At 36.8% G+C, this 14,144-nt stretch overlaps 1 non-coding gene across 1 annotated transcript; it reads right to left on the bottom strand.

The window, feature by feature from the left end:
* Window positions 1–2,968: 2,968 nt before the first annotated feature.
* Window positions 2,969–3,075, bottom strand: LOC146945994 (small nucleolar RNA R71). Its single transcript, XR_015029444.1, has one exon. It is a non-coding gene; the product is annotated as a small nucleolar RNA R71 (small nucleolar RNA).
* Window positions 3,076–14,144: the final 11,069 nt, after the last annotated feature.

Here is a 14,144-nt window from a genome sequence, read left to right as displayed (position 1 = left end):
AGAGAGAAATAGAGAAGAGAGAGAGAAAGAAAACATGTAGATTTGACAGTCACGCTCACGTTTGGACCCTCTTTCGTGTCTTAATATTTACAAATTTATATTCTCTTTTTTAATCCTACGAATTTTGTATTATTTTAATATATTTTAGTATCTGATTTTGAATTCAGCCTTGAGATTGAATCGACAGTGTTGAATATCTTGACGAGAGTTTTATCATCGATTATATTATTGTTAGTTGATTTGAGGAATTAATATTTACGTGTAGAGATATCTGATTCACAATAATATTTTAATGTTTTGATATTTGATTCTTTTATCGATCAAGAAAAATATGTCTAGTTGTTGCTTTTTCATTTTATTGTTACTCATTGATGATTAAAACTTAGTTTATAGCATAGTAAAATCATTATTCCTTCTCTAATTATCATACACGCATATACTGCAAATATATGCGAAGAATTGTCGTTTGTCGTATATGGATTAAATCGAGAATTGAAGAGTCAATAATTAGTCTAATTTAATGCATTGTTTAATTTAGTTTTATAAAGATTTGATTTTATTTTATTGCATATTTATTTTCTTTTTGAATATTTTACTTTAAATTGTTTTTTATTATATTTTAGGAACGAATATATGGTGGAAGGTGTCTTGGAGCAAAAGAAAGAGGATTGGAGCAAATACAGTGCAAAAATACGAAGATACGGTACAAAAATATGTTCCCACCAAGCAGGGACGGATCTGGACTTTCAATACTAGTGTGGCAAATTTTTTTGGTCAAATAAATAAATAATATTAAATTTAATAAGAAGTTTTTTTAAAAATAGTTGTAGCAAGCAAAATTACAAAGAAAATAATCTATTTGTTGAAAATGAACTAAAATTATATCATTACTAATTGTTCTAAGAACATCTCTTTATATATAAGTTACAAGAGATGTCAAATGACCTATAATAGGATACCCGTGCATACGGACGGGTGAGTGTGTTGCGCTCTTTTTAGGAAGCAAGTCGCAATTGCATAGAAATTATCAAAAAAATCTTTGTATTGATATATGAATAAAAATATAGACATGTGCATAAATTAAAAAAAAAATTGGTCCCCGTATTAATATATAAGTTAAAATATAAACACATGTATAAATTAAAAATAAATAGGTTCTCTTATACAAGTAAAATTATAGACACGTGTATAAATTACAAATATAATATGTCCCTGTATTAATATATGAGTAAAAATATAGACGCATGTATAAACATAAAATAAATAAATTAGGTGTTTGTATTAATATATAAGTAAGAATATACAATGAGCCGATAAAAAAAAAAATCGGACCTGAACTGGTGTGGCACTTGCCACACCATGCCTTGTTCAGGTCCGCCCCTGCCACCAAGTCAGAAGCTTGGCACGGCCAGTGCCAACATGTGGCACGGCCGTGCCACCTCCAGAGGCCTCTTTTGCTGCTTTTTCTTCGGGCCCAAGTTACCATGTTGCAGCTTTACTGTTTTACCCTTTTAGTTGCTTAGTTTCTAAGTCGATTGTAAAGCTATAAATAGAGTAGCTCTCCACCATAAACATTCACCTTTCCTTTGAATATTTGAAGTATTATTTCAATAAAAGTTCTTTACTTTATTTACTTTCTTCTTTGCAATTTACTTTTATCGTTTTCTCTCTTCTTCCCCAATGTCTACGATGAACATGAGTGAGTAGACTTCTTTGTCTTGGGATTGTTGGATAAGTCTAATGACGTAATCCGGATCAAGCCAAGTCTTAAACCCTAATTATTTGTTACCTTAATTCCTAATCTAAATTCACCGTTTTAACATGAATTAATTATTATCAAACTGTGGAAGCGAACGCGGAGGGTTTGATAATGGTTAATTCATCATCACAGATATCAATTCATAAAGCGAACGCGGAGCTTTGATATCCGATCAAGTGAATTTAGACAAGGTTTGCGAAACATGAGAATACTCTAGCAAACCTTGGGACACATAAAGTTTCGATCTTCAAGGGTCCCAAAGGCAATCACCCATGAGAATAGGTGTGGTTGTTGGAGGGATACACTCACTGACTTCGAGAGGAGCTGTGATATGCTAAAGAGAAACTTGTCCTTAGTAATTAAGATTAACGCATAATTATAAGTTTAAGGCTTGCTTGTGAAAAGATTCGTTGTTATGATGAACCAATGATCCCAATGCTTTTTATTAATATTGTTATTTACCTTCAACAAACAAACCTCCCTTTTACTAAACTTTCTCCTCTTCTAATCGTTCTTTAAAAGTTAATTAGATTGACCAACTCCCTAGCGGAACGATACTCTACTTACTACTATTACTTCGATAGGCCGTGCACTTGCGGTTTGGCCCTATCAAGTTTTTGGCGCCGTTGCCGGGGAGTTAACTAATTTGATTAACCTTTTTTTTAGTGATTAGAATTCTCTTCTTCTCTTTCTCTTTCTTTTTCTTTTTCTTTTTATTTTTCTGTTATCGTTAACTTCTTGGGTTCTCAATTTTTTATGCGAAAAACCAGAAATCGAGTTGTAATAATCAACGAGATCGAAAGGTATTTGCATAATCGAAAGAGAGACGCACGAAATAACACCACCATGGCCAATCGCACTCTCAAAGAGTATGCAACGCCGTCTACGGCCGAGCCACAGGCTGTTATTGTGTACCCAACGGTTGAAGATGACAATTTTGAAATTAAGCCTGCCCTACTTAACTTGGTGCAGCAAAATCAATTCTCGGGATCCCCCACTGAGGATCCCAATCTTCACATCTCTGTTTTCCTAAGAATTAGTGGGACCATAAAGGAGAACCAAGAGGCCGTAAGACTTCATCTCTTTCCCTTTTCCTTAAGGGATAGAGCTAGCGCTTGGTTTCATTCCCTCGAAGTCGGTTCCATTACTTCATGGGATCAGATGAGGCAAGCATTCCTTGCCCGTTTCTTTCCACCATCTAAAACCGCTAAACTTAGAGACCAAATCACGCGGTTCAACCAAAAAGATGGGGAATCTCTCTACGATGCGTGGGAGCGTTTCAAAGAAATGCTAAGACTTTATCCCCACCATGGCCTAGAGAAGTGGCTTATAGTCCACACTTTTTATAATGGCTTGTCTTATACCACTAAGATGTCTATGGATGCAGCTGCAGGTGGAGCACTTATGAACAAGAACTACACGGAGGCGTATGCCTTGATTGAAGACATGGCTCAAAATCATTACAAATGGACCGACGAGAGAGCCATCACTAGTTCTTCATCCTCCAAAAAGGAGGCAGGTATGTACGAAGTCTCTAACTATGACCACCTTGCTTCTAAAATTGATACACTAACTGAAAAACTTGAAAAACTCAATGTTAGTGCTATCAATTCTGCTTCTACTCCTTCTTGTGAAATTTGTGGTATAACTGGTCATGCTGGTGTTGATTGCCAACTAGGTAGTGCTATTAATGGTGTTGAGCAAATGAATTATGCTCAATACAACCAAGGGATGAGACAAAATCAAAATTTTTATAAAAACCAAAATCCCTATGGACAAGTAGCACCACCCGGTTATGCAAACAACCAAAGATTCACTCAGAAATCCAATTTGGAAATTTTGTTGGAAAACTCTATTGCCAACCAAACCAAACAACTTCAAGAACTTAAAAACCAAACGGGATTTCTGAATGATTCTCTTTCCAAGCTCAATACCAAGGTTGATTCTATTGCTACTCACTCTAAAATGCTTGAAACCCAAATCGCTCAAATAGCCCAACAAGTGGCTACCTCTTCCCAAACACCGGGAGTCTTTCCTGGTCAAACCGAAGCTAATCCCAAAACCCAAGTTAATGTCATATCTTTTGGGGGTAGTAAGTTAGGCGAAACTTTTGCTAAGGTTAAAAACATTGGGAAAGAAAATGTCAAGCCTATAGGTGATAAAATTGTGATAGAAGAAGTAAAACCACTTGAAGAAAACAAAACTCCATCCCCCCTAAACCTTGCTAAGCTTAAACTAGAGGGTAAGTTTGAAAAATTTGTCAACATACTTAGGAAGATTTGCATTAAACTCCCCTTTGCTGAAGCTTTGTCTAGGATGCCTCTATATGCCAAGTTTTTAAAGGAAATTTTTTCAAAGAAAAGGCCTATAGAGCATAGTGAGACAATAGCTTTGGCTAAAGACACTAGTGCAATCATTCAAGAAGCACCCCCTAAACTTAGAGATCCAGGTAGCTTTGCCATACCATGTGAAATTGGGAATGAAACCATAAACAAAGCCTTATGTGACTTAGGAGCTAGTGTTAGTTTGCTGCCTTTGTCTCTTCTCAAAAGGATAGGGATAGGAGAATTGAAACCTACCGAAATAGAGTTAAAGCTAGCTGATCGTTCTACCATGAAACTTGTAGGATTTGTCGAGGACATACCCGTTAAGATAGAAGGGATATATATCCCAACTGATTTTGTAGTCGTTGACATTGCGGAGGACGAAGACGTTCCTATAATCCTAGGTAGACCTTTCCTCGCCACTGCGGGAGCTCTTATAGATGTCAAGAACGGTAGGATAGTTTTTCAAGTGAGTGATAAGATGGTAGGATTTGAGTTGGAAAATGTTATGAAGGGTCCCGCTCTTTACTCTTGCTGCATGCTTAACGATCATGTTGTGAAAGAACGTTTTATACCGTCATCTACACAATAAGATATCTTTGATCCATTCTAAGGACTCTTTCTAACCGTCAAGCTAATGACATTAAAAGAGCGCTTCGTGGGAGGCAACCCACGCATTTAATTGCTTTGTTTTGTTTTGTTTTTCTTTGTTTTTAAGTTGTTTTGTAGGTAATTGTCCAAGTGTGATTCGAAAAAATTGAAAAAAGGAAAAATTTTGAAGCCCCGTACCAGAAGGTTGGCACGACCCGTGCTAAAGCTGGCACGGCCGTGCCATGGTTTATGAAGAAAAAGAAGCCAGGAGCCACAGAGTGTTGGCACGGCCCGTGCCAAAGGTGGCACGGCCGTGCCGATGTCTTGATGCCTATATACATAAATTTCTCTCTTCTTCTTCCTCATTCACAAACCACAACCTTCTTTCATCTTCTAAACCTCTCTCTAAACCTCCATAACTATCAAACCTCAAACCTTCATATCTCCATCAAATCTTCACCAAATCACTCCATTCTTTCACCAAACCAATTCTAAACATCATTCCAAACACAAACCACCAATCAAAAACATCTTTCATCCATCCAAACCTATAATTCACCAAAACCCTAATCTTTCAAAACCTAACCCAAACACCACAAAACCTTAACCAATCTCCATATCTAAACCCACAAACCTTCCTTCAACATCAAACCCAACCCTAAACCAATCCTTTCCACCAAAATCTTTCCAAACCCTAAACCTTCCAATCAATTCAAACAAGGGTCAAATGGCTTCAAGAAGAAGTGGTAAGGAACCAGCAAGATCTCAAGGAGGTCCTCCCCCAAAGAAGCAAACACAAGTCAAGAATCATGGAATTCAATTCAAAGATAACAAACAAAGGGACATGTACAAAATTCTTACTTCTAAAACCTTACATCCCTCTAGATATCCTGATTCCTATGATTTGAATGTGTTAGGGCTTATAGATGATGTTTTTAGGTTGATAGGTAGGCTAGGTTGGACTAATATGCTAACACCTATGAGGGGTTATGAGAATTTCACTTATGAATTTTTAAGCTCACTTATTTTTACCAAAGATAAGTTGAATTTTGATAACCTTAATCATAGAGTTGTTTTCCGGTTAATGAATATTGATTATAATATGTCTCTTCAGCACTTTTGTGAAGCCTTAGGTTTTGTCAATGAGGGGTATATTCATGATCATTGGGATGATAGTCTAAAACCGCATAACTATGACCCAGCTGTCTTTTGGAACCGCATCACCGGCCTTGATAACTATGTCCCTAGAGCCAACAAAGCTAGCAACATTCACAACCCCGTACTTAGGTACCTTCAGAGGGTCATGGCTTGCACTATTTGGGGTAGAACCGAGCTCGGAAACACTAGAACCGATGAGTTGTTCATGTTATGGGCAATGCTCTACAACCATCCCGTCAACACTGGCTTTTATTTGATTGATTACCTAGACTTTGTAGCTACTAGACCAGCCGGTAGGGGAGACATAGTGGTGGGTGGCATCATTACATACATAGCTAGGTGTTTTGGTGTGAGTGAGGATGAGGGAATCAAACCAATTGAGGGAAACAATAAGCTTAACCGGGAAGCCCTCATTGCTATGAATTTCATTAAACATCGTTTACCACTACATTACCAACTTAAACTAAATTTGCCAATCATGTTTTTATTGCCTAACCCATCTCGGACTACCACCGAGGTGGAAGAAAATTGGTTGTATGTTGATGATGTGCAGGTTCTAGAACAACATGATGATGAGGGAGACGATGCTAACTTGCACCATGACATGGGAGAGGGTGCTAACTTGCACCAAGAGGGGCACCATGGCCATGAAGCCGGTGATTTTAATGAAAATCAAAGATGGGCATGGATTCACAATGAGATTGAGAGGATGAGCACCGAGCAACAAAGGCAAGGTGTTGAAATCTCCGGCCTTCGCAATGAAGTTCAAAGGGGCAACCGTGTCAATGATGAAAATAATGAGATGCTCCGTCGGATGATGCAACACCTCCAACTTCAAGGTCCTCTTTATGGACCTCAATAAATTGTGAGCTTTCCTCTTCCTCTCTTCCCTTCTCTCTTCTCTCTCTACTACTCTTCTTCTACTACTTCTTACTTCTTCTTCTTCTCTTTTAATTTCTTTTTCTTTTGAATCATTGCGGACAATGCTTCCCCTAAGTGTGGGGGGGGGGGGGGGGGGGGGGCTAATAAAGTGTCTAGAGTCGTAGTGTTCCAAACTCCCTTGAACTTTATTCTTTTTGTTTTGTTTTTTATAGCAAGAGGCATGACTAGTAGCTTGTTTTTAATGTAAAAATGGCATGAAAATTTTTGTTTTGTCTCTTCTTTAGGTTGCTTCTTGTACATGAAAGTAGTTTCTCGTGTTTCTTATGATCATGCTATACCCATGTCTTGTTTTATTGTGAAAATTCTCCAATGAGAAAAGCACCCGGTTGCAATCCTTGAGCAAATGTATGAATAGGTATTTTAAGGATCACGTTCTATCTTTAGTGTTAACTTAGACCCTTTAAAGTCTTAAGAGTAAAAGTAGTATAAGTTTGTGTGGGAAATTAATCAAATGTTCTTAATTGTTATATCCTTAATTGTTAAAAGTTAAATGGGGCGGGAGAATGGCACCAACATGTGGGGGAAAGGATAATCCCTAATTTCCTAATTGTGGTGGTGACTCCCTAATTTGAACTTAAAGTGAAACAAATTCATCAATGCTAGGGGGAAAGGACAATTACATCCAAAAAGACTTCCTATGCAGAGATGAAACAAATAATAATTTTGCAGCGCTGCTTAGGGTGATTTTGAATCTAGGGGGAAAGGACAATTACATCCGAGAAGACTTCCTATGAGGATAGATAGCCCTTAAGCATCTGCAGCCCCTTGTGCTTAATTGTTAATCTAATTTTAACTTAAATTCCCATCACTCTTATATGAAATGAAGAAAGGACTTTTCTCGGTTACTTTAGCACTAAGGATATAACCTATTCCTCATAATATTTGTCTTATACAGGAGCAAGAAAAGGGTTGGACTGCACACACACACTCACTTGAGACTTGATGTTGGGTAGAATAGGTTCATGAGAAGTATTTGAAATTGTAATTAGTGTACTTGAAGCAAAACCTTTCTTTTGAGACATATGTTCTTAATATTGCCATGATTAATCTTTTGTTGCTGCTATGTCCATTGCCTTTTGCTTGAGGACAAGCAAAGATTCAAGTGTGGGGGAGTTTGATGAGTCAATAATTAGTCTAATTTAATGCATTATTTAGTTTAGTTTTATAAAGATTTGATTTTATTTTATTGCATATTTATTTCCTTTTTGAATATTTTACTTTAAATTGCTTTTTATTATATTTTAGGAACGGATATATGGTGGAAGGTGTCTTGGAGCAAAAAGAAAGAGGACTGGCGAAAATATGAAGATACGGAACAAAAATATGTTCCCACCAAGTCAGAAGCTTGGCACGGCCAGTGCCAACATGTGGCACGGCCGTGCCACCTCCAGAGGCCTCTTTTGCTGCTTTTTCTTCGGGCCCAAGTTACCCTGTTGCAGCTTTACTGTTTTACCCTTTTAATTGCTTAGTTTCTAAGTCGATTGTAAAGCTATAAATAGAGTAGCTCTCCACCATAAACATTCACCTTTCCTTTGAATATTTGAAGTATTATTTCAATAAAAGTTCTTTACTTTATTTACTTTCTTCTTTGCAATTTACTTTTATCGTTTTCTCTCTTCTTCCCCCATGTCTACGATGAACATGAGTGAGTAGACTTCTTTGTCTTGGGATTGTTGGATAAGTCTAATGACGTAATCCGGATCAAGCCAAGCCTTAAACCCTAATTATTTGTTACCTTAATTCCTAATCTAAATTCACCGTTTTAACATGAATTAATTATTATCAAACTGTGGAAGCGAATGCGGAGGGTTTAATAATGGTTAATTCATCATCACAGATATCAATTCATAAAGCGAACGCGGAGCTTTGATATCCGATCAAGTGAATTTAGACAAGGTTTGCGAAACATGAGAATAGTCTAGCAAACTTTGGGACACATAAAGTTTCGATCTTCAAGGGTCCCAAAGGAAATCACCCATGAGAATAGGTGTGGTTGTTGGAGGGATACACTCACTGACTTCGAGAGGAGCTGTGATATGCTAAAGAGAAACTTGTCCTTAGTAATTAAGATTAACGCATAATTATAAGTTTAAGGCTTGCTTGTGAAAAGATTCGTTGTTATGATGAACCAATGATCTCAAGGCTTTTTATTAATATTGTTATTTACCTTCAGCAAACAAACCTCTCTTTTACTAAACTTTCTCCTCTTCTAATCATTCTTTAAAAGTTAATTAGATTAACCAACTCCCTAGCGGAACGATACTCTACTTACTACTATTACTTCGATAGGCCGTGCACTTGCGGTTTGGCCCTATCAAGAATCGACAAAGGAATAAGATACAAAGATTGTTTCTATTCTTAGGCTTTGTCGTTTATGAGAAGAATGAAAAAAGTTAGAGAGATAGATTTTGTCGATTAAATATAAAAGAGAAACGAAATTGGACAAAATTGGTGAGTGAAACAACGACAAAATATGTAATCTAAGAATGATTACCTCACTGCAGTTTCAATGGGGGGAAACGAGAGTCAAAATAGATAGTCTGAGAAGAAAAGAGATGTACCAAAGTTTTATCGATTGGAGAAAACTTTAGGTTTTTTCGATAAAATGATAAAGGAATTATAAACATACAATAGGGATAATATGTTGAGCAAACTAGAGAATTTAAACTCTCACGTACACGAGGAAAGATTATGCACACCTAGTGCAAAGATATTTTCCAAATTTCTTAGAATAAGAATTTTATGTGCACGACCTTGAACCCTGCTCACACGAAAGAGGGAAAATCATATCCAATATGAAGCTCCTTCTTCCAACTCTCATTTTTATTCATCATCACCTCCCTTAAAGAATTCTTCGTTGTTCATTCTTCCATTCTTGATCTGAGATTCCTTGTAAACTCCAAACACAACCCTTAAACTTTCTATTCCCACCAAACCAACACATCAACCCTTAAACTTGGTTTACCATCCCTTCCATGAAACCACCATGAATCCATCCATCTTTATTGATTCATTAGATTATCTTTAATGGCCAAAAACACAAACCTACATTCTCATCTTAGCTCATGTTTGTCAAGGTTAAGCTTCAACTCTTTCTCTTTGATTATATTAGTACTTGTTACATTTAGTGTTAACATTTGTATAAAATCATATCCTAGATATGAGGTTTTTCTAATCACAGAGCTAGGAGTATGTGCTTTAATCTAATCTCCATTTCACCACCTATGATCTAGCTATGAGTATGGAACTTTCATTTTATCATAAAAGATATTATTATATTATCCGTTGTGACTTTTACTTAGTTACTCTTATTTGTCTTATAGATTCCACCTCTTGTTTTGTCTAAAGGGATGTTAAGATCTTTTTCTAGGTTTCTAGAGTTACCTATGTCATATTGTCATTGTTCTACCTTACTTAGGTAAAGCTCGAACCTTTGTCTTTGGTAGTTGATTTTGATTGTGGTTCATAGAATCAATCATGTTGTGTCATGTGTGTTTAGAAGATTTGTCAGTTGTAAAGTTTTAGAGTCGTTGTGAGGCAAGTTAACTGATGACAGGTCATCTTACGTTATTTTTAGTATATTTTTCAATCATTTTCAGTAGGTTTTATCAGCAAAATGGAGGAGTATTAGACTAATTGTCTTTGATTTTGGGACAATTGTAATGTTTTACATATTTGAGTCTATAATTCTATTCTTCCCAAAACATAGCAATTCGAAGGTATTTTTAATGTAATTCACGGAGAAATCATGTAAATTGGCAAAGCAGGAAGATCCAGAGATTAGTGAAGACCTTGAGAAGATCAAGAACGAAGATTCAAGAGGCCTCAGAAGACTTTATAGAGGGAGAAATTATGTTTTTAGGTCCCAATACATCTTATATGGAAGCAAACACCCAAGATGACGGAAAAATAGAGAAAAAGGGTCCGGAACGCACTCACACGTGCCTAGGGCACGTTTCATGCGCCTAATGCATGGATTGTTCTACACACCCATGCGCCTAGAGCATGGCTTGTGCGCCCCGTGCACTGGTTAGTGCGGGCCAAAACTGCTTTTTCTTATTTTTTGTGGGAAAAGCCTGGTTTTTGCACCCAACTTCAGGTGGAAACTCTCACTATAAATACCACATTCCTCATTCACAATTTCTCGTTTAGAACTAGAGCAGTTCAAGAGGAAGGTGATTCTAGGAGCTTTTCAGGATGAGTTTATCTATCATCTCCAAGTTTTTCTAAGGTATGTTTAGATCTTTTTGTAATTTGTTTTTTGTTATCATGGGTAACTAAATCTTTTTAGGCTAGGGTTCTAAGATTAACCTTTGTTGTCGTTTATTCAGTTATTTTTTGTTCGCTATATTGTTTAGACACTTAGGTAGTGACAGGGCCTAATATTGATACTTATATCTTGATATTTATATATGTCTATCTAGGAAGTAATTAGTTTGTAACTAGACGAAATATACCAAAAGCGAGTAGACCCTAGTAGTAAGTATTTAGGAGGTGACATTACTAATATTGAGTAAATTATGCTGAATCTAGGATGTAACTGGTTAGTAATTAAGGAAACAAGCGACTTCATGACTTAAATCAGCCCAGTAACTTCATTCTCCTTGCACCTTGGTAAGGTAGACGCTGATATGGTTTCCCGTTTGTAGAACTACCGAGAGGGAGATTGTGCAGTGTACTCCTAAGATTCATAAATGGGAAAACCTTTTTGGAACAATGGCCATCATCCCTTTGGAAATTTAGGAATGACAATTTAAGTTTATGTTTCAATTACCCTTGAGGGAGTAAGACCCCACACGTAAGGATCGCCGTGTGATCAGCAGGTGCAACTCAACATGGGAGGGATAAACCAAAATCAACCAAGAGAGTAAGACCCCACACGTAAGGATCATCATGTGATCAACATGTGCAACTTGACAAACCGATTAGGTTAGAACGTCCCGAAGGAATCATCACTTAGATAGTCTACTTAAATAGCTGAATGCGACATGAATGTTATTTAATTCCAACAAATGAATAGGGGGTTTGAAAAATCCTAACCGCTGCTTACATTTATGCAACCAAAACAGGTAACTCGCTCAGTTACAAACAGATAAAAGTTGCAAATCTCCAACCCTCAACTCTTTATTTTATTTTATTGTTCAAAAATAAGTAACGCAAATTGTTTGGACGAAACGACAATCGATGTGGACACGATACTCTACTTATCACTTTATTACTTGATAAACGATTTGGTACACTTGCCTAATCCGACCATCACAAGCTTAAATTTATAATAGAAATTTAATGACAGAAAAATAAAAGATAGGAATAAGTAATTTGAATTGCTTAGTCGAAAACTTGATGTGCAGATTAGGCAAGTGTAAAATAAAATAATATGTTTGAATGGATGTGGTCCATTCAAATTGTTCATAAATTTAAAACCAGTTTTTACTTTTCTCTCTCTTCTTCACACGTTTTTACTCCCTCTTTCATCAGAATAGAGAAAACCTTTTCTTTTGTTTCCTTCTTTATAAACACATCCTTTCATCTTCTCTCAAGAAACTCAACAATCTCAAACGATGGCTAGAACCAAGGGAAAAGAAAAAAGAGGCAAAACTCCCTCACCACCTACTTCTCCTAGGTCACCCTCCCCACCTTCTCCACCAACACCTCCTGACCTAAACAAACCTCCTCCTTCTCCAGACTCACCACCACTCTCACCGCCGCCATCAGAGACATCTTTGTCTCCTCTTCTGACCCAACAACCGCCAAACACTCCTGAAGATGAACCACCACTAAGCATCATGCCACTTGACATGATCTATAAACCCTTCTTTCAAGTTGGAATCAGAAGATCCTTCTTAATCGAAACCAAAAAAGACCAAGTCTTCTCAATCTATTGGTATTCGAAGATCTAATACGATTAGGGCTGGAGTTGGAATCATAAAAACTCAAAGTGTGGATACTACTGTACATGAGATTCCTGATTCAGAAGAAGAATCAAACCTTAAAGAAGTTGTTCCAACATAACCTTTTGTTGATGTCTCCCACGAGGCTCCTTCACCTCCAAAATCTCCTGAAAAGTCGCAAATTGTGGCTTCAAACACTAGACAAGCATCTGGGAAACTCATATCCCTAAGGATGTTTCTAAACCACCTCCTACCAAGAAGGATAAGGGAAAAGGGAAATCTGAGTCGATTTCTACAAAGGCGCCTCAAGAAGCTCCTAAACCCAATAGGAAAGACACCTCAAAACTCTCTGTTTCCCAATCGAAATACATCCCTCTGATTGAACCGAATATGAAGATGATTTTCAAGACAAATGGAGCACCAGACTAATTGCAATTGGGAGATATGTGGATTTTTCCAACTTTGGAGAAAGAAGAAATTTGTCTCAAAGCTATCACTGATGCTCTTGGGTGGACATCATTTCTTCAAGTCAGAGAAAGGTATTACCCTGAGGTTGTTCAATCCTTTTATTTTATGTCTGCAACATATTCTGAAAATAGCCTCATAGTGTCCACTGTAAAAGGGGTTGAAATTTCTCTTACCCCTGAAGTGATAGGCAAACTTTTTGACATCTCTGTTAACGGAAATTGTGTCTATGGTGACTCATGGGATGAAAAATTATAGGTAAATTTAGAAAGTGTTTGCCAAGAAGTATTATTCCTTAACACTTATGGTCTTGTCTCATCTAATCTCCAACAAGTTCCTAAAATGTTCAACTTGTTACGCCAACATAGTTTGATACCTAGGAGTGGTAATCACGGTCATGTCACAAAAAATGATCTTATGATCATTTATCATATGTCTTTTGAAAAACCACTATGTATTCCTTATGTGATCATTCATCACATGATGGCTGTTGCTGCAAAAGACAATAAGAAATATTGTCTGCTTTATGGAATGATGCTCATTAAGATTTTTAAGAAATTAGGAGTTGATTTAGAAAATGAAGAATCCATTTTTTATAATTCAAAATTCACTCCTAAAAACATTAGTCACATGAAACTTGACCTCTCTATACTTCTATCCAAAAGAAGCAGGGAAGAAACTGATTATGATGAAACTCCTCCTTTTATTCCCACAAGAGAAGCCACACTAGAACGTTCTCCTCTGATCCCAGAACGTTCTCTGCAACCTTCTCCTATCTCTGCAACCTACTACTTCTTCCTCCTCTGATGACTCCTCACCTACGCCTTAGTAAGCTTGGTGGCTCATTCTCCTTTTTGATGAAACAAAGGGGGAGAAAGAAAAGGGGAAGATTAAACAATTGAAAGCAAAACTGGCCTTTTTGGAAATGTTTTGGACTGCTGCAGCTGATGTTGCTTCTGCAACTTTATGTTTTACTATTTTATCTGACATTTATGCATCTTTAAACCTTGTTAT

This window comes from Medicago sativa, chromosome 2 (assembly GCF_051527215.1).
Source record: "Medicago sativa cultivar Bolivia chromosome 2, Bolivia_mono, whole genome shotgun sequence".
Taxonomy (NCBI): Eukaryota; Viridiplantae; Streptophyta; class Magnoliopsida; order Fabales; family Fabaceae; genus Medicago; species Medicago sativa.
The sequence above is the reverse complement of the archived record's forward strand: the minus strand, read 5'-3'. Positions and strand labels throughout refer to the sequence as shown.